Raw genomic sequence first — 25,629 nt, forward strand, 5'->3', positions numbered from 1 at the left:
AAGCCTTCTGCCCTTACTTGGACCGTATCCATCTCCCCCCCCCCCCCCCCCCATTTATAGAACCATAGAACATTACAGCACAGAAACAGGGCTTTTGGCCCTTCTTGCCTGTGCCGAACCATTTTTGTGCCTAGTCCCACTGACCTGCACCTGGACCATATCCCTCCACACCCCTCTCATTCATGTACCTGTCCAAGCTTTTCTTAAATGTTAAAAGTGAGCCCGCATTCACCACCTCATCTGGCAGCTCATTCCAAACTCCCACCACTCTCTGTGTGAAGAAGCCCCCCCTAATATCCCTTTAAACTTTTCCCCCCTCACCCTTAACCCATGTCCTCTAGTTATTTTCTCCCCTAGCCTCAGTGGAAAAAGCCTGCTTGCATTCACTCTATACCCATCATAATTTTATACACCTCTATCAAATCTCCCCTCATTCTTAAGACCATAAGACCATAAGACATAGGAGCGGAAGTAAGGCCATTCGGCCCATCGAGTCCACTCCACCATTCAATCATGGTTGATTTCAACTCCATTTACCCGCTCTCTCCCCATAGCCCTTAATTCCTCGAGAAATCAAGAATTTATCAATTTCTGTCTTGAAGACGCTCAACGTCTCGGCCTCCACAGCCCTCTGTGGCAATGAATTCCACAGACCTACCACTCTCTGGCTGAAGAAATTTCTCCTCATCTCTGTTCTAAAGTGACTCCCTTTTATTCTAAAGCTGTGCCCCCGCGTCCTAGTCTCCCCTGCTAATGGAAACAACTTCCCTACGTCCATCCTATCTAAGCCGTTCATTATCTTGTAAGTTTCTATTAGATCTCCCCTCAACCTCCTAAACTCCAATGAATATAATCCCACGATCCTCAGACGTTCATCGTATGTCAGGCCTACCATTCCTGGGATCATCCGTGTGAATCTCCGCTGGACCCGCTCCAGTGCCAGTATGTCCTTCCTGAGGTGTGGGGCCCAAAATTGCTCACAGTACTCCAAATGGGGCCTAACCAGTACTTTATAAAGCCTCAGAAGTACATCCCTGCTTTTGTATTCCAAGCCTCTTGAGATAAATGACAACATTACATTTGCTTTCTTAATTACGGACTCAACCTGCAAGTTTACCTTTAGAGAATCCTGGACTAGGACTCCCAAGTCCCTTTGCACTTTAGCATTATGAATTTTGTCACCGTTTAGAAAATAGTCCATGCCTCTATTCTTTTTTCCAAAGTGCAAGACCTCGCACTTGCCCACGTTGAATTTCATCAGCCACTTCTTGGACCACACTCCTAAACTGTCTAAATCTTTCTGCAGCCTCCCCACCTCCTCAATACTACCTGCCCCTCCACCTATCTTTGTATCATCGGCAAACTTGGCCAGAATGCCCCCAGTCCCGTCATCTAGATCGTTAATATATAAAGAGAACAGCTGTGGCCCCAACACTGAACCCTGCGGGACACCACTTGTCACCGGTTGCCATTCTGAAAAAGAACCTTTTATCCCAACTCTCTGCCTTCTGTCTGACAGCCAATCGTCAATCCATGTTAGTACCTTGCCTCGAATACCATGGGCCCTTATTTTACTCAGCAGTCTCCCGTGAGGCACCTTGTCAAAGGCCTTTTGGAAGTCAAGATAGATAACATCCATTGGCTCTCCTTGGTCTAACCTATTTGGTCTACGCTCCAGGGAATAAAGTCCGAACCTATTCAACCTTTCTCTGTAACTCAGTTTCTCAAGTCCCGGCAACATCCTTGTAAACCTTCTCTGCACTCTTTCAACCTTATTAATATCCTTCCTGTAATTAGGTGACCAAAACTGCACACAATACTCTAAATTCGGCCTCACCAATGTCTTATACAGCCTCACCATAACATTCCAACTCCTATACTCAATACTTTCATTTATAAAGGCCAATGTACTAAAAGCACTCTTTACGACCCTATCTACCTGTGACGCCACTTTTAGGGAATTATGTATCCGTATTCCCAGATCCCTCTGTTCTACTGCACTCTTCAGTGTCCTACCATTTACCTTGTATGTTCTACCTTGGTTTGTCCTTCCAAAGTGCAATACCTCACACTTGTCTGCATTAAACTCCATCTGCCATTTTTCAGCCCATTTTTCTAGCTGGTCCAAATCCCTCTGCAAGCTTTGAAAGCCTTCCTCACTGTCCACTACACCTCCAATCTTTGTATCATCAGCAAACTTGCTGATCCAATTTACCACATTATCACCAGATCATTGATATAGCTGACAAACAACAATGGACCCAGCACTGATCCCTGTGGCACACCACTAGTCACAGGCCTCCACTCAGAGAAGCAATCCTCCACGACCACTCTCTGGCTTCTTCCATTGAGCCAATGTCTAATCCAATTTACTACCTCTCCATGTATACCTAGCGACTGAACCTTCCTGACTAACCACCCATGCGGGACCTTGTCAAAGGCCTTACTGAAGTCCATGTAGACAACATCCACTGCCTTCCCTTCATCCACTTTCCTGATAACCTCCTCGAAAAACTCTAATAGATTGGTTAAACATGACCTACCATGCACAAAGCCATGTTGACTCTCCCTAATAAGTCCCTGTCTATCCAAATATTTGTAGATCCTATCTCTTAATACTCCTTCCAATAATTTATCTTCTACTGACGTCAAACTTACCGACCTATAATTTCCCGCATTACTTTTTGAGCCTTTTTTAAACAACGGAACAACATGAGCTATCCTCCAATCATCCGGCACCTCACCCGTGGATAGCGACATTTTAAATATATCTGCCAGGGCCCCTGCAATTTCAACACTAGTCTCCTTCAAGGTCCGAGGGAATACCCTGTCCGGTCCTGGGGATTTATCTACTCTGATTTGCCTCAAGACAGCAAGCACCTCCCCTTTAATCTGCATAGGTTCCATGACCTCCCTACTTGTTTGCCGTATTTCCATAGACTCCATGCCAGTTTCCTTAGTAAATACGGATGCAAAAAACCCATTTAATATCTCCCCCATAACCGACCACTCTGATCCTCAAGAGGACCAATTTTATCCCTTACTATCCTTTTGCTCTTAATATACCTGTAGAAGCTCTTAGGATTATCCTTCACCTTGTCTGCCAAAGCAACCTCAAGTCTTCTTTTAGCCCTCCTGATTTCTTTCTTAAGTAGTTTCTTGCACTTTTTATACTCCTCAAGCATCTTATTTGCTCCCTGTTGCCTAAACATGTCATACATCTCTCTCTTCTTCTTTATCAGAGTTCCAATATCCCTCGAGAACCAAGGTTCCTTATTCTTATTCACTTTGCCTTTAATCCTGACAGGAACATACAAACTCTGCACTCTCATAATTTCTCCTTTGAAGGCCTCCCACTTACCATTCACATCCTTGCCAGAGAACAGCCTGTCCCAATCCACGCTTTTTAGATCCTTTCCCATTTCTTCAAATTTGGCCTTTTTCCAGTTTAGAACCTCAACCCGAGGACCAGATCTATCTTTATCCATGATAACTGGAGTACTGTGTGCAGTTTTGGTCCCCTTATTTGCGGAAGGATATATTGGCCTTGGAGGGAGTACAGAGAAGGTTCACCAGGTTGATACCGGAGATGAGGGGTGTAGCTTATGAGGAGAGATTGAACAGATTGGGTCTGTACTCGTTGGAGTTTAGAAGGCTGAGGGATGATCTTATAGAGACATATAAGATAATGAAGGGGCTGGATAGGGTAGAGGTAGAGAGGTTCTTTCCACTTAGAAGGGAAACCAGAACTAGAGGGCACAGCCTCAAAATAAGTGGGGGCCAGTTCAGAACAGAGTTGAGGGGGAACTTATTCTCTCAGAGGGTAGTGAATCTCTGGAATTCTCTGCCCATTGAAGTGGTGGAGGCTACCTCGTTGAATATGTTTAAATCACGGGTAGATAGATTTCTGATCGATAAGGGAATTAAGGGATATGGGGAGCAGGTGGGTAAGTGGAACTAAACCACTATCAGATCAGCCATGATCTTATTGAATGGCGGGCAGGCTCGAGGGGCTAGATGGCCTTCTCCTGCTCCTATTTCTTATGTTCTTATGTTCTTATGATCAAGTTGAAACTAATGGCGTTATGATCACTGGAACCAAAGTGTTCCCCTACACACACTTCCGTGACTTGTCCTAACTCGTTTCCTAATAGGAGATCTAATATTGCATCCTGTCTAGTTGGTACCTCTATATATTGATTTAGAAAATTTTCCTGAACACATTTTACAAACTCTAACCCGTCTAGACCTTTAACAGTATGGGAGTCCCAATCTATTATGTGGAAAATTAAAATCCCCTACTATCACAACTTTATGTTTCCTGCAGTTGTCTGCTATCTCTCTGCAGATTTGCTCCTCCAATTCTCGCTGACTATTGGGTGATCTATAATACAACCCCATTAATGTGGTCATATCTGTCCTGTTTCTCAGCTCCACCCATATGGCCTCGGTAGACAAGCCCTCTAATCTGTCCTGCCTGAGCACTGCTGTAACATTTTCCCTGACTAGCAATGCCACCTCCCCACCCTTCATCCCTCTGCCTCTGTCACGTCTGAAACATCGGAACCCTATGTACCTACCCAGATGCCTTTTAATTATTGCTAATGTGCCTGCTTCCATCACTTCCTCTGGCAGCATGTTCCAGGCATCCACCACTCTCTGTGTGAAAAACTTGCCCTGCCTTTAAACATTCCAGCTCTCACCTTGAACCTGTGAGCCCTTGTAATTGATATTTCCACCCTGGGAAAAAACCTCTGACGATCCACCTTGTCTATGCCTCCCATAATTTTGTAGACCTCTATCAGATCGCCTCTCAGCCTCCTTCTTTTCAGTGAAGACAATCCTAGTTTGTTCAACCTCTCATCACAGCCAACGCCCTCGAGACCAGGCAACATTCTGGTGAACCTTCTTTGCACTCGCTCCAAAGCTTCCATGTCCTTCTGGTAGTGTGGCGACCAGAACTGCAAGAAATACTCCAAATGCGGCCTAACCAAGGTTTTATATTGCTGCAACTTGATTTGCCAACTCTTGTGCTCAATGTCCCAGCCGATGAAGGCTAGCATGCCACATGCCTTCTTAATCCCCTTGGCCACCTGTATTGCCCTTTTAGGGAACTGTGGATCTGCACACCTTGATCTCTCTGAATGTTAATGTTCCTAAGGGTTCTGCCCTTATAGCATAATTCACACATAAATTTGATCCTCCAAAATGCATCACCTTGCATTTGTCCGGATTAAACTCGATCTGCCATTTCCGTGCCCAAGTCTCCAATCTATCTATATCCTCTTGTAACCTCTGACAATCCCTGGCACTATCAGCAACTCCACCAATTTTCAGATCATCTGCAAACTTACCAATCAGGCCACCCATGTTTTCCTCCAGATCATTTAAATATAGTATAAACAACGGAGGTCCCAGCACTAGCTACAAATCTCCACTCTGAAAAAAATCCTTCCACCGCTACTCTTTGTGTTCTATGATCAAGCCAGTTCTGTATCCATCTAGCCAGCCCACCCTGAATCCCACGTGATCATAGTTTTTGTAACAGTCTGCCATGTGGTACTTTCAGTAAGTAGTCTCACAACACCAGGTTAAAGTCCAACAGGTCTATTTGGTAACACGAGCTTTCGGACCGCCGCTCCTTCATCGGGTGAATGCAGGATTTGTTTCATAAACAGGGCATATTTGGACACAAACTCAATTACAAAATAATGGTTGGAATGCGATTCTGAACAGGTAATCAAGTCTTTACAGGTGCAGACAATGCTAGTGGAGAGAGGCTTATGCACAGGTTAAAGCGGTGTGAATTGTCTCCAGCCAGGACAGTTAGTGAAATTTTGCAAGCCCAGGCAAGTCGTGGGGGTTACAGATAGTGTGACATGAACCCAAGATCCCAGTTGAGGCCATCCTCATGTGTGCAGAACTTGGCTATCAGTTTCTGCTTGCAATTCTGCGTTGTCATGTGTCTTGAAGGCCGCCTTGGAGAGCGCTTACCCGAAGATCAGAGGCTGAATGCCCTTGACTGCTGAAGTGTTCCCCGACAGGAAGAGAATACTCCTGCCTGGTGATTTTTGAACGGTGTCCATTCATCCGTTGTCGTAGCATCTGCATGGTCTCGCCAATGTACCATGCCTTGGGACACCCTTGCCTGCAGCGTATCAGGTAGACAACATTGGCCGAGTCGCAAGAGTATGTACCGTGTACCTAGTGGATGTGTTCTCACGTGAGATGATGGCATCCGTGTTGATGATCCGGCACGTTTTTCAGAGATGGCTATGGCAGGGTTGTGTGGTGTCATGGTCTCTGTTCTCCTGAAGGCTGGGTAGTTTGCTGCGTGCATTGGTCTGTTTGAGGTTGTGTGGTTGTTTGAAGGCAAGTAGTGGGTGTGTAGGGATGGCCCTGGCGAGATGTTCACCTTCATCGATGACATGTTGAAGGCTCCAAAGAAGATGTCGTAGCTTCTCTGCTCTGGGGAAGTACTGGACGACAAAGGATACTCTGTCCGCCATGTCCCGTGTTTGTCTTCTGAGGAGGTCGGTGCGGTTTTTCGCTGTGGCGCGTCGGAACTGTCGATCGATGAGTCGAGCGCCATATCCTGTTCTTACGAGGGCATCTTTCAGGGTCTATAGGTGTCTGTTGCGATCCTCCTCATCTGAGCAGATCCTGTGTATACGGAGAGCTTGCCGTAGAGGATGGCTTCTTTAACGTGTTTAGGGTGGAAGCTGGAGAAGTGGGGTTATCAGTGGGCTTGCGGTACAGTGAAGTGCTGAGGTGACCGTCCTTGATGGAGATGCGTGTGCCCAAGAATGCAACCGATTCTGGAGAGTAGTCTATGGTGAGTTTGATGGTGGGATGGAACTTGTTGATGTCATTATATAGTTGTTTCAGTGATTGTTCGCCATGAGTCCAAAGGAAGAAAATGCCATCGATGTACCTAGTGCATAACGTCGGTTTAAGGTCCTGTGTAGTGAAGAAGTCTTGTTCGAACCTGTGCATGAAGATGTTGGCATATTGAGGTGCGAATTTGATCCCCATGGCTGTTCAGTGTGTCCGGATGAAGAACTGGTTGTTGAAGGTGAAGACATCGTGGTCCAGGATGAAGCAAATGAGTTGTAGAATTGTGTCTGAAGATTGGCAGTTGTCAGCGTTGAGTACTGAGGCAGTTGCAGCAAAGTCATCGTCGTGGGGGATGCTGGTGTAGAGTGCCAAGACATCCATTGTGATGAGGAGTGTTCCTGGTTCAACTGCTCCATGGATGCTGAGTTTCTGTAAGAAGTCTGTAGTGTCACGACAGAAGCTGGGGGTTCCTTGTATAATGGGTTCGCACGTGAGATGATGGCATCCGTGTCGATGATCCGGCACGTTTTTCAGAGATTGCTGTGGCAGGGTTGTGTGGTGTCATGGTCTCTGTTCTCCTGAAGGCTGGGTAGTTTGCTGCGTACAATGGTCTGTTTGAGGTTGTGTGGTTGTTTGAAGGCAAGTAGTGGGTATGTGGGGATGGCCCTGGCGAGATGTTCACCTTCATCGATGACATAGCCAGAGAGGTTCTCACACAGCGTCCCATTGCCTGATACGATGGGACGGCCGGGTATGTTGGCCTTGTGCATCTTCGGGAGACAGTAGAGATTTCCAACGCGAGGAATATGTGGGATGAGAGCACGGATGGTGCTCTGAAGGTCCGGATCAAAGGTCTTGATCAGTCTGTTGAGTTGACAGGTGTGTTCTTTGGTCGGATCTGCGGGTAACTGTCTGTAGTGTTCCTCGTTGTTCAGTTGTCGGTACACTTCTTTGCAGTAATCCGTTCTGTTCAGTATGACGGTGGCCCCTCCTTTGTCTGCTGGTTTGATGACAATGTTGCGGTTGGTCTTGAGAGCGCGGTTGGCATTGCATTGTGCTTGGATGACGTTAGGGGCTGTCTTGTGAGTGCTGATGAATCTGACATTGACGCACCTCCTGACGGCTTGGGCATTCATATCGAGTCGAGGTCAGTGGCCTTCTAGAGGAGTCCAATTTGCCTTTTTCCTCTTCGGTTGCTGCACCGCGGATCTCTCTGTCGGCTGTTCTGGTTCATTGGCTATCTCATTGGGTTCGCTGTTGGCCTCTTGGGGTTTGTGGAAAAACTCCAGGAGCCTCATTTGCCTGATGAATTCCTCTGTGTCCGTTGTCTACCTGATATGCTGCAGGAAAGGATGTCCAGTAGCAATGATACATTGGCGAGACCATGCAGACGCTACGACAACAGATGAATGGACACCACTTGACAATCACCAGGCAACAGTGTTCCTTTCCTGTTGGGGAACACTTCAACAGTCAAGGGCACTCAGCCTCTGATCTTCGGGTAAGCGTTCTCCAAATATTAACCATATTAAAGAGGCTATTTTCCAATTTACAGCAATCAACTTGGCAACTCAAAAAATGCACATCTGATGTTCAGCCACCATGTTCCACAGCATTTCAGTTAAAATGAGTTTTTAAAGCAGTCATTTAAAAACAAGGTCCCATCAAGAATTCATGGCTCTTCTTCTGCGTTGTCATCACTTCCATCGATGCTGCTGTCCGTTGATAAATTTTCTTCATGCCATCGACAACGCAGAATCGCCGAGCAGAAACTGATAGCCAAGTTCCGCACACAGGAAGATGGCCTCAACCAGGATCTTGGGTTCATGTCACACTATCTGTAACCCCCCCCCATGACTTGCCTGGGCTTGCAAAATCTCTGTCCTGGCTGGAAACAATTCACACCTTGTTAACCTGTGCTTAAGCCTCTCTCCACTAGCATTGTCTGCACCTGTAAAGAATTGATTACCTATTCAGACTCGCATTCCAACCACTATCTTGTAATTGAGTTTGTGTCTATATATGCCCTATTTGTGAAACAAATCCTGCATTCACCTGATGAAGGAGCAGCGCTCCAAAAGCTCGTGCTACCAAATAAACCTGTTGGACTTTAACCGGGTGTTGTGAGACTACTTACTGTGCCTACCCCAGTCCAACGCCGGCAACTCCACATCATGTGGTACTTTGTCAAACGCCTTACTACAGTCCATATAAATGACATCCACAGCCCTTCCTTCATCAACTTTCTTTACCACCTCTTCAAAAAAACTCAAGGAGTTGATGAGACATGACCTTCCCCGTACAAAACCATGCTGACAGTCACTAACTAGTCCATTTTTTCCAAATGTGCATGTATCCGATCCCTCAGTATCTTCTTCAAAAGCTTTCCCCATCACTGATGTCATGCTCACCGTCCTATAATTTCCTGGATTATCCCTGTTTCCTTTCTTAAACAAGGGGACATTGGCTATTCGCCAGTCCTCTGGAACCTCGCCTGTGGTCAAAGAGGATGTGAAGATATCTGTCATGGCCCCAGCTATTTCTTCCCTTGCCTCCTGCAGTAACCTGGGATAGATCCCATCCGGCCCTGGGGACTTGTCTATCTTAATGTAATTTAGGATACCCAGCACTTCCTCTTTTGAATTATTGACATTCTCTAGAGCATTGACACCTATCACTGACCTCAACATCCATCCTGTCCTCCTCCTTGGTGAATAGCAATACTCATTAGGGATCTCACCTACTTCCTGTGGCTCCATGCATAGCTTCCCTCTATTGTCCTTGAGTGGGCTTACTCTTTCTCTTGCTACTCTCTTGCCAGCCTCTTATATTATATTAGGATATAATATTATACATTATATCCTAATAATGTATAAAATGCCTTGGGATCCTCCTTGACCCTGTTTGCTAAAGACATTTCATGGCCTCTTTTAACCCTCCTAATTCCATGTTTAAGTTTCTTCCTACTTTCTCTATACTCCTCAAGGCCTTCGTCAGTTTTTAGACCTATCATATGCTTCCTTTTTCCTTTTGCCTAAGCTTACAATTTCCCTCGTCATCCATTGTTCCTAAATCCTGCCATTTCTATCCTTCATTTTTGCAGGGACATGCTTGTCCTGCACTTTAATCAACTGGCCTTTAAAAGCCTCTCACATGCCAGACATGGATTTGCCCTCAAATAACTCCTCCCAACCCGCATTCCCCAGTTCTTGTCTAATTTGGATGTATTTGGTCCTCGCCCAATTAAGCACCCTCACCCGAGGGCCACTCTTGTCCTTATCCATAACTACCTGAAATCTCATTGAATTATGGTCGCTAAGGCCAGAATGCTCCCCCACTGAAACATCGATCACCTGGCCCAGCTCATTCCTCAATACCAAGTCTCGTGTGGCCCCTTCCCTGGTTGGATTGTCAACATACTGTATCAAAACGCTCTCCTGGACACATCTGACAAATTGCTCTCTATCCAAGCCCCTGGTTGTTCGGGATTCCCAGTCAATATGGGGGAAGTTAAAGTCACCCACCACAACTACCCTGCTTTTTCACACCTTTCCAGTATCTGACGACACAACTCCTCCTCTGTCTCCTCCGAACTGTTGGGAGGTCTTTAATACACTCCCAACATTGTGATTTCACCCTTCCTATTCTTGAGCTCCACCCATAATGCCTCACTTCAAGATCCCTTCAATGTCTCCTCCCTCATCACAGCTGTGATGTGCTCATTAATCAGCAATGCAACTCCCTGACCCCTTTTGTTTCCCCTTCTGTCCCGTCTAAAACAACAATATTCTGGAATATTAAGCTGCCAGTCCTGTCCCTACTTTAACCATGTCTCCATAATTGCAATGACATCATAATTCCAGTTCATCTGTCTTACCTGTTATATTTCTTGCATTGAAGGAAATGCACTCCAGACCTCCAGTCCTACTGAGCCCTGTGATTTCCCTCTGCCTGCTCTTACTCTGTGCTATGTTTATCTCAGTCTCACTTTCTTCCCAATCCCTACACTTACTGATCTGCTGTTCCAGTTTCCACTCCACTGCCGCACTAGGTTAAATAATTGCCAGACAGACAATGCCCATTTCCAATGGGAGAGAATCTTACAATCTCCCCTTGAAATTCATTGGGGGATTCAGTGATGGGAATGCCAATCAGTTACCATTGGCCAGAAACTGAACTGCACCAGCTATATAAATACTGTGCTACAAGAGTGGGTTAGAGGTTGCAAATTCTGTAACAAGTAACTTGCTTTCTGACTCGCCAAAACCTGTCCATAATCTCCAAAGCTAAAGTCAGGACTGTATTGGAATTCTCTTCAATTATCTGGATGAGTGCAGCTCCAACAACTTAAGAAGCTTTACACCATCCAGGACAAAGCAGCCCACTTGATTGGCACCCCATCCATCACCATCAGCATTCTCTCTCTCCATCACCAACACACAGTGGCAGCCATGTGTACCGCAGCAACTCACCAAGGCTCCTTTGACAGCACCTTCTAACCATTGACCTCTATCACCTAAAATAACAAGGACAGCAGATACATGGGAACACCACCATCTTCAAGTTCCCCTCTAAGCCATACACCATTGTGATGTGGAGATGCCAGTGTTGGATTGGGGTAAGCACAGTAAGAAGTCTCACAACACCAGGTTAAAGTCCAACAGGTTTATTTGCAATCAGAGCGCTGATCCTTCCTCAGGTCAGGAAGGAGCAGCGCACCGAAAGCTCGTGATTCCAAATAAACCTGTTGGACTTTAACCTGGCGTTGTGAGAATTCTTACTTTACACACCATTGTGACTTTGAATTATACCACTATAACTTCACTGTCGCTGGATTGAAATCCTGGAACTCCCTCCGAGAAGCACTGTGGGTTTATATACACCACATAGACTTCAATGGTTCAAGAAGGCAGCTCACCACCACCTCTCAAGAGCAATTAGGGATGGGCAATAAATGCTGGTCTAGTCAGTGACATCCACATCTCGTCAAAGAATAAAAAATGCAGTAAAGCTGTTAAGGAGGCTTTCCTTATGTTTTGTGACCTAAACCTATTGGGTTATACTTAGGAGTCCTCATACAAGCAGTTTGTTGTATGAAGTAGGATGAATTATTTGCTTACCAAAGTATATAAGTTTAAGTTAAGTTTATTTATTAGTGCCACAAGTAGGCTTACATTAACACTACAATGAAGTTACTGTGAAAATCCCCTAGTCGCCACACTCTAGCACCTGAGGGAGAATTTAGCATGGCCAATGCATCTAACTAGCATGAGTTTTGGATTGTGAGAGGAAACTGGAGCACTCAGAGGAAACCCACATAGAAACGGGGAGAACGTGCAGACTCCACATAGACAGTGACCCAAGTCGGGAATCAAACCAGTGTTTCTAGTGCTGTGAAGCAGCAGTGCTAACTACTGTGCCAGGATGTACGGGAACAATAACCCAATACTTGAGACCTGAAGGTGAAAATAATTAACTTTTAAAAACATCCAACAAAAAAACATAAAAGTTGTGAATAAAGAAAATTCTTACCTGCAGGGAGAAAAAAAGTTGGAAGAGAGACTTCAGGAAGTGGCAAAGTTGGGAAAGAGACTTCAGAAAGGGGCGGCACGATAGCACAATGGTTAGCACTGCTGCTTCACAGCTCCAGGGACCTGGGTTCGATTCCGGGCTTGGGTCACTGTCTGTGTGGAGTTTGCACATTCTGCTCGTGTCTGAATGGGTTTCCTCCGGGTTCTCCGGTTTCCTCCCACAGTCTAAAGATGTGCGGGTTAGGTTGATTGGCCATGCTGAAATTGCCCCTTAGTGTCCTGAGATGCGTAGGTTAGAGAGATTAGCGGGTAAATGTGTAGGGATATGGGGGTAGGGCCTGTGTGGGATTGTGGTCGGTGCAGACTCGATGGGCCCAATGGCCTCTTTCTGCACTGTAGAGTTTCTATGAGAAAGTGGACAAAGCCCAAAACCTGCACCAGCAAGCACCAGTTGACACAGTAAAGTTCTACTATTCAAGGCTGATATGTAGATTTTAAGAATTAAATGTTGATTTAAAACCATGGGCAAAAATTAAAATAATTGTCAGCAAGAATTTTGAACAGCATCTGTGTATTAACATCAGATTTTTTTATACTATAAAGATAGATTAACTACAAAATACATGACCTTTGGATACCATTATACACACAGAAAATTGAAACTTTATAATATGCTAAACATTTTACTTATTGATGCTGAATTATATTTCAATTCAATATTTTTATTATGTCTTCATTAGTTTTGAAGAATGGTGGCCATATATCAAAGAATAGTTGATATATCCATATTGATAATTACCATATTTATATGCCTTACTGAAATCCATATCGACAACATCCACGGCCCTTCCTTCGTCAACCGTTTTTGTCACTTCCTCAAAAAACTCCACCAAATTTGTAAGGCACGACCTCCCTCTTACAAAACCGTGCTGTATGTGCATTTAAGAATCCTCTCCAACAACTTCCCTACCACGGACGTCAAGCTCACCGGCCTATAATTTTCCAGGTTATCCCTGCTACCCTTCTTAAACAACGGAACCACATTCGCTATCCTCCAATCCTCAGGGACCTCACCTGTGTCCAAAGAAGCGACAAAGATTTCCATCAGAGGCCCAGCAATTTCATCTCTCGTCTCCCTGAGCAGTCTAGGATAGATGCCATCAGGCCCTGGGACTTTGTCAGTTTTAATGTTCCCCAAAAAACCTAACACTTCCTCCCTTGTAATGGAGATTTTCTCTAACGAGTCAACACCTCCCTCTGAGACACTTCCGGTTAGCACGTCCCTCTCCTTCGTGAATACCGATGCAAAGTATTCATTTAGGATCTCCCCTATTCCCTTGGGTTCTAAGCATAATTCCCCTCCTTTGTCCCTGAGAGGTCCGATTTTCTCCCTGACAACTCTTTTGTTCCTAACGTATGAATAGAATGCCTTAGGATTCTCCTTAATCCTGCCTGCCAAGAACATCTCGTGACCTCTTTTTGCCCTTCTAACTCCCTGTTTGAGTTCTTTCCTACTCTCTCTGTATTCCTCCAGAGCTCCATCTGTTTTCAGTTGCCTGGACAGGACTGGCAGCTGAATATTCCGGGGTATAAGTGTTTTAGGCGAGACAGAGGAGGGGCTAAAAAAGGTGGGGGAGTAGCGATATTAGTTAGGGAGCATATTACTGCAGTGCAGAGGGTAGACAACTTCGAGGGGTCATGTACTGAGTCACTGTGGGTGGAACTCAGAAACAGGAAGGGTGCAGTCACTATGCTGGGGGTGTACTACAGACCACCCAACAGCCCACGGGAAGTGGAGGAAAGGATATGTCAGGAGATTCTGGATAGGTGCAGAAAAAATAGGGTTGTTGTAGTAGGGGGCTTTAATTTCCCTGGTACAGACTGGAAAGTGCTTAGAGCTGGGGTTCCGGACAGGGAGGAATTTGTAAAATGCATACTGGAAGGTTCTTTGGAACAGTCTGTGGATAGCCCGACTAGAGAGGGGGCTATACTGAACCTAGTTCTGGGAAATGAGCCCGGTCAGGTTGTCAAAGTTTCGGTAGGGGAACATGTGGCAAATAGTGACCACAACTCTGTTAACTTTAGGATAGCAATGGACAAGGATGAGTGCTGTCCTAAGGGTAGGGTGCTAAATTGGGGGAAGGCTAACTATAGCCGGATTAGGCAGGAATTGGTGGACTACCTGACTATAACTTCTATCTATTAATCTCTCATGTTCCCTAACTAAACTGAGGTCATCGAGCTGCAGCTCCAGCTCCCTTACACAATCCCTCAGGAGTTGTAGTTCCACACATCTGGCACAGATATGGACTTCCGGGAGGCAAGTCGTCTCCAGGAACTCCCACATCTCACACCGACTGCAGTATACTGGCCTCCCACTCATACCTGCCATTTCCTTTTTAGTTTTTGGAAGATCAAACAAAAAAGGGGGGGGGAACAGAAGAAAAACAAACAACCTTCCTCGCCTCCGCCGAAGCCCTGTGAGCCAAAGCCCTTACAGCTCACACTCTGCTCCCTGCTCACTCCGCTGCCCTCTCCCAATGCTGCCCGCTCAAAAGTGCGGCCTGCTTTTAAACCCTCCAAAAACCTTCCCAGGCTTCTCCTGGGCCTACTTCCAGTTTTGGAAAAAACCTCTGATTTTTAACACAAATTTAACTGAAAAATAAATAAATAAATCAAATGCAGAAACAAATTCTCTTACACTCAGCCTGCTCCTGTGGAACAATGAGTACTAAACACTATTGCTCATCCCTATAGGCCATCCATCATGGATCCAAGGAATACTAATCTTAATTTTTCCTTAATGTAGTCCGTGCACATATGCTGCAGGATTGGAACAACATTCAGGCTCGGACAGACAAGTAGCATCTAACATTCAAGCCAGGCAATGACCATTTCCAACAAGAGAGACTCTAACCATTGCCCCTTGACAGTCAATGGCATAACTATCACTGAACCCTCCACTATACTGGGGGTCACCATTGACCAGAAACAGAATTCGATGAGCCATGTAAATATTGTGACTACTAGAACAGGTCCCTCCAAGCTACTCCCACCCTGACGTGGAAATATATTGTAATTTTTTCACTGTCGCTGGGTCAAAATTCTGAAACTCCCTCCCTAATAGCACTGTGGGTGTACATACACTACATGGACTACAGCGGTCCAAAAATGCAGCTCATCACCACTGTCTCAATGGCAGTTAGGGATGGGCAATAAATGCTGGCCTAAGCAGTGATGCCCACATCCTGTTAACAGATTTTTAAAAATGCCAAGTGATCAGAAATTGTGGAGATGGAAAGTAATTTGGGTGTTCAGTTACACAACTATTATACAACCCACTAAAGGCTACTGACCAGATGTAAAAAGTAAGTACAAATGTTAATGGAATGTTGGTCTTTATCACAAAGGACCTGTTGGAGTACAAAAGAATTAAGTGATACTGCAGCTGTATAGACATTTGATCAGCCATGATTCAGAATATTGCATTCAGTTTTGGACACAACTCAAGAAACAGATATTGACCAAGGAGAACATTCGCTGTAGATCCACTAGGAGTTTAAGGGCTGAACTATTGGATAGTTACGTACACTTGGCGTGCATTCATTCAAGTTTAGAAGGTATAGAGGAATTAAGGTTTTTTTTAAAAGGATAGAATTTTTGATAAGATAGATGGAGAAAAGATATTTCCTCTGGCGAGGGAATCCAGAACAAAAGGGCACAATCTTAAAATTGGAGCTAGGTCATTTAGGAGCGAATTCAGGCATCTTTTATTTTGACACAAAGGAATGGGAAAGCGGGACTTTGGACAGAATGTAATGCCCTCCCCCCAGTGCATTTGATGCTGGGGGTGCTTTTTGTCATGAAGGAGGACCCCACTACCTTCCCATCTTCACCCCTATAATGTCCATGGTGGGAAGGTCTGTGGACAGCTTTCTGACACCGCTGTCAACTGAAGCCCTTATGTGGGCTCAATTTAAGGCTTCAGCATGCAGCTGGTTTTGACTCAGTATTTGAGGCAGTGGGAATGGGGCTCATCATGCAGGGAGTGAAAGGGGTGCACATTTAGAGCCACACCCCTTCCCATGCTGCCGAAACCCCTCCCCTCAACTCCCACCCCACAACCAACTCACCCTGCGGCCTCACGATGATGCTTGGATTTGGGTGGGTGATGTATGGACAACAGCTACTGTCTGTCCAGTGGTGTTGCTGTTCAATAGAGCTGCCAGCCTTTGACTGGCTGGTAGATCCTGGCTGGCAGGACTCTTGAACCGCCCCCCCCCCCCCCCCCCCAACCAAAAAAAGGATCCTTGATCCTTGGAAAGGCCCACTGCTGTCCACTTAAGCACTCAAGAGGCACTTAATACCTGTAGTATCTTGCAAAGCCGGGCAGCCATTAATTAGATTAATGAATGAATGGTTTATTAAGTTACTTCCTGTACTCTATGTACAGAGAGTGACCTAAAGATTACCATACTCCATGATTCCAGTCTCCTAACAGCAAGGAAAAACTACACTGAGAACCAGGATTCGTGTGCTCCAGCCCAATTGGCCGAACGGGTCACATGACTATCCAATAGCTCATGCAACCAAAAGAAGCAAAGCTGGGCTTTGTTGGCTTTCCAGCCAACAGGTAAAACCCCTGTCGCTTCCATTAAATATCACCCTCTGTCTCCTGTGTAAGCAGTGAATGCTGGGACCAATTAACATTGTCAAGATTGAGATCAACATATTTTGATTACATAATGATATTGATCAAAAGTGGTGAATTGAGTACAGATCAACCACAATTTTGTTGGAGACAGAGGATGATACTCAATGGGGTGACAGGTTTTTCATATGTTGGCAGTTATCTGTCAATCAACTGAAGCCTGATGCAGGTCTCAATAGGTGTGGACACGTAGGAATTGTAACTGGTGTGTGAGACAACTCAGTTCACCTCAGCTGTATTTAAGGCAGGGGTTTTAGCAAGTGCGTGACTAGTGAGCTTGTGCACGGAGTGAGGGTATCGGAAATTTGGAGTTGAGTGGGAATTCAGTGCTGAGGGGAAAGAGGTGCTCACCTTTGGGAGGAGTGGAGAGGCAGACCTCCGAGGGAAACTTGAGGGCAAGAGAAAAGTAGAAAGAAATCAAACCATGACGTCACAGCCAGCAGGTAAGTGATTGGTTGGTGACTGATAAGAGGATTTTCTCTTTTTTCTCTTGGCATTGTAGTTGTTATTAAGTTAACTTAAGGGTTAAGTCATTGCAGGAGATCCCAGACCTCCGTGTCATGCACCTCCTGTGCGATATGGAATTCAGGGACCCTTCCAGTGTCCCTGGCTCCTGCATGTGCTGGAATTGTGTCCAACTGCAGTTCCTGTTACACCGCTTGATGGCTCTGGAGCTGCGGATGGATTCACTTTAGAGCATCTGCGATACCGAGGAATATGTGGATAGCATGTTCAGTGAGTTGGTCACACCGCAGATAAAAATTACTAAGGGAGATAGGGAATGGGTGACCACCAGACAGAGGAAGAGCAGGAAGGCAGTGCAGGGGTCCCCTGTGGTCATCTCCCTTCAAAACAGATATACCATGTGGGATTTTATGGCCTCACTCGTCCTGAAACCATAAAATCTCGCCCGAGGTCAACGGCAAAGAAACCAAAAACAAAAATCAAAAAGGGCTACATTACATTAATAAATGACCAAAATAAAGCCTAAAGGCTCTGTGTCTCAATGTGAGGAGCATTTTTAATAAGGTGGATGAAATAACTGCGCAGAGTCACTAACGGATTTGATGTAATTGGGATCACAGAGACCTGGCTCCAGGGTGACCAAAGATGGGAACTCAACATCCAGGGGTATTCGATATTCAAGAAAGATGGATGGAAAGGAAAGGGGGATGAGGTAGCGTTGCTGGTTAAAGAGGAGATTAAGGAAGGACATTAGTCTGGACAATGTTAAATCTTTATGGGTGGAGCTGCGGAACACCAAAGGACAAAAATTGGAAGTTGTGTACAGACCACCAAACAGTAGTAGTGAAATTGGGGATGGCATCAAACAGGAAATTAGAGATGTGTGCAGTAAGGGTACAGCAGTTATTATGGATCACTTCAATCTGCATATTGATTCAGCTCACCAAACTGATAGCAATCCAATGGAGGAGGATTTCCTGGAATGCATAAGGGATGGTTTTCTCGACCAATATGTCGAGAAACCAACCAGAGAGCAGGCCATCCTAGACTGGATATTGTGTAATGAGAGAGGATTAATTAACAACGTTGTGGTGTGAGATCCTTTAGGGAAAAGTGACCATAATATGGTAGAGTTCTTCATTAAGCTGGAGAATGACATAGTTAAGTCTGAGACTAGGGTCCTGAACTTGAGGAAAGCTAACTTTCATGGTATGAGATGTACATTGGCTAGGATAAGCTGGCAAACGATACCTAAGGGGTTGACAGTAGATAGGCAATGGCAGATATTTAAGGAACACATGGATAAACTTCAACAACTGTACATCCCTGTCTGACATAAGAGTAAAACAGGGAAAGTGGCTCAAACATGGATAACAAGGGAAATCAGGGATAGTGTTAAAGCTATAGAGAAGGCATATAAATTGGCCAGAAAAAGCAACAAACCTGAGGACTGGGAGAAATTTAAAATCCACCAGAGGAGGACAGAGAGTTTAATTTGGAAGAGGAAAATAGAATACGAGAGTAAGCTTGCAGAAGCCATAAAAACTGATTGCAAAAACTTCTATAGATATGTGAAGAGAACAGGACCGGTGAAGACAAATGAAGGCCCCTTACAGTTGGAATCAGGTGCATTCATATTGGGCAATAAAGATTTGGCAGACCAGTTGAACAAATACATTGGATCTGTCTTCAATAAGGAGGACACAAATAACATTCCAGAAATATTCGGGGACATAGGGTCCAGCATGAAGGAGGAACTGAAGGAAATCCTTATTAGTCAAGAAATTGTATTGGGGAAATTGCTGGAATCAATCCGATAAGTCCCCAGGGCCTGATGCTCTGTATCCCAGAATACTTAAGATAGTGGCCATGGAAATAGTGGACACATTGGTGATCATTTTCCAGCATTCTACAGACTCTGGATGTGGACCAATGGATTGGAGGGTAGCTAATGTAACCCCACTTTTTAAAAAAAGGAGGGGGAGAGAAAACAGGGAATTATAGACCAGTTAGTCTGACATCGGTGATGGGGAAAATGCTGGAGTCAATTATTAAGAATGTAATAACTGAGCATTTAGAAAGCGGTGGCAAGATTGGTCCAAGCCAGCATGGATTCACTAAAGAGAAATCATGCTTGACAAAACTTCTGGAATTTTTTGAGGATGTGACCAGTAGAGTGGACAAGGTCAAACCTTGGATGTTGTGTATCTGGACTTCCAAAAGGCTTTTGACAAGGTCCCACACAAGAGATTAGTGAGCAAAATTAAAGTCATGGGATTGGGGGTAAAGTATTTACATGGATAGAGAACTGGTTGGCAGACAGGAAGCAGAGAATGGGAATAAACAGGTTCTTTTCAGTGTGACAGGCAGTGACTAGTGGGATACCACAGCGTTCAGTGTTGGGACCCCAGCTGTTCACAATATACATTAATGATTTGGACAAAGGAATTGAATGCAATCTCTCCAAATTTGCAGACAACACTAAGATGGGTGGCAGTGTGTGCTGTGAGGAGGATGCTAAGTGGCTGCAGGGTAACTTGAACAGGCTGACTGGGCAAATACTAGGCAAATAACTGGATAAATGAGGTTATCCACTTTGGTGGCAAAAACAGAAAGGAAGATTATTATCTGCATGGTGGAGTTGAGCAAAAGGGGAAGTGCAACTTAACCTGGGTGTCATAGTGGAACAGTCACTGAAGGTTGGCATGCAGGGACAGCAGGAGGTGAGGAAAGTTAATGGCATGCTGGCCTTTATAGCAAGAGGATTTGAGTATAGGAGTAGGGGTGTCTTGCTGCAGTTGTACAGGTCCTTGGTGAGGGCCTTGAGTATTGTGTGCAGTTTTGGTCTCCTAGTCTGAGGAAGGGCATTCTTGCTATTGAGAGAGTCCAGCGAAGGTGCACCAGACTGATTTCCAGAGTGGCAGGACTGACATATGATGAAAGACTGGATCGACTGGGCAGCTTGTATTCACTGGAATTTAGAAAAATGAGAGGGGGTCGCATAGAAACATACAAAATCCTGATGGGACTGGACAGACTGTGGGTAGAATGTTCCCTCAACTGGAATATTGAGTATTTAGGAAGGAAGTGAAGGCATTAGAGAAGGTGCAGAAAAGTTTCATACATGTGGTCCCAGGGATGAGGAACTTCAGGTATGTGGATAGGTTGGAGAAGCTGGGGAGTGAACACTGAAGGGAGCTTTGATAGAGATGTTTAAAATCATGAAGTCCAGAACGAGGAATCACAGTCTAAGAAAAGGGTAAGTCATTCAGGACTGAGATGAGGAAAAACTTTTTCACTCAGAGTTGTGAACGTGTGGAATTCTCTACCACAGAAAGCTGTTGGGACCAATTCGTTAGATATGTTCAAGAGGGAGCTGGACGTGGCTCTTGCGGCTAAAGGGATCAAGGGGCATGGAGAGAAAGCAGGAGTGGGATACTGAGAGTGCATGATCAACCATGATCATATTGAATGGTGGTGCAGGCTTGGTTTCTATGACAGGACCAATTTAAAGGGCAGAATGGTCTGTTCTTGTCCCCGTGTTTCTAGAATTGAGCATTTGGTATCCAAGTCTGAACAAATACTCCAGACACACAACTGTACATTCAACACTGACAAACTAACCATTTGGCCAGATGTTCTTGCACCTACAGCCTATTTAAATTGTTGCAAAATGTGATGGAACAAAAATGATATTACTTCAGTTAGAATTTTTTAAAAGCAAATTGAGGTTTAGCCAAGGATAGGACACTATTGTTGCGTCGACTGCGTGAACATGTACCAGAAGTGATGACCAGAGTAGAGCAATGCATTAATTCCTATTCCATTGCTTTCCTTAATTAAAGAGTGAAAAATAGTCACAGATTAATTCGAGTGGCTATCAATCACTGTTTGGGAAATATGGTTAATGCAAATACAAATAAGGCAAATAAATCTCTAGCTTTAGTTGGTATTTTGTTCCTGTTGAAATGGGATCATTAATTACTCTGAAATAAATTGAAGATTATGCTACATGGATTCCAATAGAAAGGGATTGAATGTAACTTTGTGAATGGCGGATTTCTTCCTCTGGGCTTAAGCCAATGGGTTGCTTGCAGAGGACATTGGAGATGACATAGAAGCAGCAATATGACAGTTGCCAAGATGGTGTCAAACTATTTTAGCAGCACTACTTCCGGATTTAAATGTTATTTTTAAAGAAACAGTTGCAGTGCATAATTTCCCTTGAAACGAAAGAATGGGACTGTCATATCACTACAAATATTACCAGTATGTTACTACTGCACAGCTTCATGTATAATAATTGCACACTTCAGATGGAAAATAGTTTCTCAATAGGCTTTGGCAATTGAAGTTCCATAAACTGGGAGGATAACCGGCTACCATATGAATGAAGCAGCTGTGAATGTGAACAAATGAGAATGGAAATCAGAAGCAGAATAAAAACAAATAAGAGACTGCAGACTTCAAATTTGAAGTAAACAGATGAACATCTGAGTGAAAATCGGTACGCAAGAAATAAAGCACAGTTGTGTACCAGGGACAAGTTCAAATTAGTGTTGTTAGCAGATACCGTCATCCACTAGGGGCACATAATTTTGATTTGATTTATTATTGTCACATGTATTAACATACAGTGAAAAGTATTGTTTCTTGCGCGCTATACAGACAAAACATATCGTTCATAGAGAAGGAAACGAGAGAGTGCAGAATGTACTATTACAGTCATAGCTCGGGTGTAGAGAAAGATCAACTTAATGCAAGGTAAGTCCATTCAAAAGTTTGACAGCAGCAGGGAAGAAGCTGTTCTTGAATCGGTTGGTATGTGACCTCAAACTTTTGTATCTTTTTCCCGAAGGAAGAAGGTGGAAGAGAGAATGTCCAGGTTGCGTGGGGTCCTTAATTATGCTGGCTGCTTTGCCAAGGCAGCAGGAAGTGTAGACAGAGTCAATGGATGGGAGGCATGCTACAACATCTAAAATAGAATCAGGAGAGGCGTAAAATGAACTGCTGATTCACAATCACCCGATGTGTTCAGCCTCAACTGAAGTATTGGGTATTTAGGAAGGAAGTGAAGGCATGAGAGAAAGTGCAGAAAAGATTCACACATGTGGTCCCAGAGATGAGGAACTTCAGTTATGTGGATAGTTTGGAGAAGCTGGGGAGAGAACACTGAAGGGAGATTTGATAGAGATGTTTAAAATCATGAAAGGACTGGACAGAGAACATAGGGTGAAACTATTCCCATTTATTGAAGGATTGAGAATCAGAAGACATTAATTTAAGACAAAGGCAACAACAATATGAGGATTTCTTTTCTTTTACACAGTGAGTGGTGAGCATCTGGATTTCACTCCAACCTACTTAAAAAGGTCTAAGAGGGAAACCTAATAGTTCAAATACTTGACTTCTAATCAGACACTATGGGCCCTACTTTACCATTTTGATTCTAAGTGCTGGGCGGACTTGAAACTGGGAGTGTTTCAGATCTGACATTTAGACCCTTTCTCAGGCGCCCCCATACGCACTCTGCCTGAAAAAATATCAGCAATTCCAAATCGCACTGCAGAAGCTTGTTGGCGGGTTTAACACGCCCTAAACCCTGCAGCTCCAATCGGTGCCTCCAGTTGCGCATGCGCAGAAAAAAAAATGATAGAATGCTGCTCCCCTGCCACATCTCTCCCAGGCTGGAAAATGACTCCCCCTGGCCCTCACAGATATTGCCCCACCTCCACAACATTACTGACCCCCTTATCCCCCCACCCCCTCCACCACCCAGACCAATCGGGGGCCCTTCCCCTCTTCCCCTCGACTGATCTCAGGCAGGGTGGCAGCAGACGCCCCCTTCTCCCTCACTGATCTCAGGCAGAGTGGCAGTGGATCCCCCCCCTGCCCTGCCCACCGATCTCAAGCAGAGAGCTGTCGGAGGCTCGGCATCTACCACCTTACTAATTGGAGCGCCCGAATCGGACTTTTGTGAAGCATGTCTGTTTCGCGCCGCTTCTGGATGGGCGAACGCAGTGGTAAAGGGGGAAGTGCCGATAAGAATGGGCGTGCAGCCCATTAAGTCAATTTAAATGCATTCAAATGCTTTTTAAATGGCCATCGCGCCCATTTCGGGCACGGTCCTGATCGCGGCCATTTTCGGGCCTTGGTAAAGGGGGAACCAGCGCGGAGGCAGGCGCAGATTGCACTACTCGCCTCACGCCTGACTTTACTAAGTTTTCACGCCTGAAAACGGGCACAACTTGATGGTAAAATCAGGCCCTATAAGTCTGAATCTCACAGCTGCCTTTCATTCAGACTCACTTGGCTGAGTTTCATTAATTCTTTGTTTGAATAAGTAATGGAGCGTCACATGGAAACCATGTGTTACATCCTATGGGAGAAAGGAAGCCAGTGGTATGCAAATCAAACCTGTTGGAATCATGTTTTCTACCAACAAATCAAATAATAGCACAGACAACTTAAATGGGGAAGAGTGTGGGCCAGTCCAATTGTATGGTCCAGACTAAAGAATATTATGGGAGGGAATATATTTCCAAGTGACAAAGTATGATATGCTTAAAGCTATATTCCATAACAGTGTCAGCATACAATATACAGCATAATAAACTCTGAAACACTTGCGATACTAAACCTTGTCCATCTTATCAATGCAGTCATCCTCAAATGGTTAAGCAAAACATTTTGCTTCTTAAAAAGAAAAGCTGAAAATTAAATGGTGACATTTACTTGCTTTGAAGCAGAAAAGGCAAGCTGATTATTTTTTGACGGAAAAGTCAGATTCTTGGAGGGCAGCATTTTAAATTCGCAAGGCTTCAGTCTTGCCAATAAACATGCAATCTGCAGTAGGCAGTATTTCACATACTCAGCAGGTGTGTGCATTACTGGTGCTAAGAAATCAATGTCAGCCTCTGTTCTCATTTATTTTTTGGAGCTGTGGGTATCTTTTAATTGATGTTTGCCACACAATGTACTTCCATAATGTGAACTCGGTGAGAGTTTTTATTTGCTTGTAACTGCCAATGATGCACAAAGTTTCACAACAGTGGCCTGGAATTGAGTTTAAAAATTGCACTCAGTAAATCTTTATGATTTCAAGTACCTAGTCTCATTAAATAGAACTTTATTTATTAAATATACAAAGGAACATAGAACATAGAACAGTACAGCACAGAACAGGCCCTTCGGCCCACGATGTTGTGCCGAGCTTTATCTGAAACCAAGATCAAGCTATCCCACTCCCTATCATCCTGGTGTGCTCCATGTGCCTATCCAATAACCGCTTAAATGTTCCTAAAGTGTCTGACTCCACTATCACTGCAGGCAGTCCATTCCACACCCCAACCACTCTCTGCGTAAAGAACCTACCTCTGATATCCTTCCTATATCTCCCACCATGAACCCTATAGTTATGCCCCCTTGTAATAGCTCCATCCACCCGAGGAAATAGTCTTTGAACATTCACTCTATCTATCCCCTTCATCATTTTATAAACCTCTATTAAGTCTCCCCTCAGCCTCCTCCGCTCCAGAGAGAACAGCCCTAGCTCCCTCAACCTTTCCTCATAAGACCTACCCTCCAAACCAGGCAGCATCCTGGTAAATCTCCTCTGCACTCTTTCCAGCGCTTCCACATAACTTCTTATAGTGAGGTGACCAGAACTGCACACAATATTCCAAATGTGGTCTCACCAAGGTCCTGTACAGTTGCAGCATAACCCCATGGCTCTTAAACTCCAACCCCCTGTTAATAAAAGCTAACACACTATAGGCCTTCTTCACAGCTCTATCCACTTGAGTGGCAACCTTTAGAGATCTGTGGATATGGACCCCAAGATCTCTCTGTTCCTCCACAGTCTTCAGAACCCTACCTTTGACCCTGTAATCCACATTTAAATTAGTCCTACCAAAATGAATCACCTCACATTTATCAGGGTTAAACTCCATTTGCCATTTTTCAGCCCAGCTTTGCATCCTATCTATGTCTCTTTGCAGCCTACAACAGCCCTCCACCTCATCCACTACTCCACCAATCTTGGTGTCATCAGCAAATTTACTGATCCACCCTTCAACCCCCTCC

This window comes from Mustelus asterias, chromosome 2 (genome assembly GCF_964213995.1).
Source record: "Mustelus asterias chromosome 2, sMusAst1.hap1.1, whole genome shotgun sequence".
Lineage (NCBI taxonomy): Eukaryota > Metazoa > Chordata > Chondrichthyes > Carcharhiniformes > Triakidae > Mustelus > Mustelus asterias.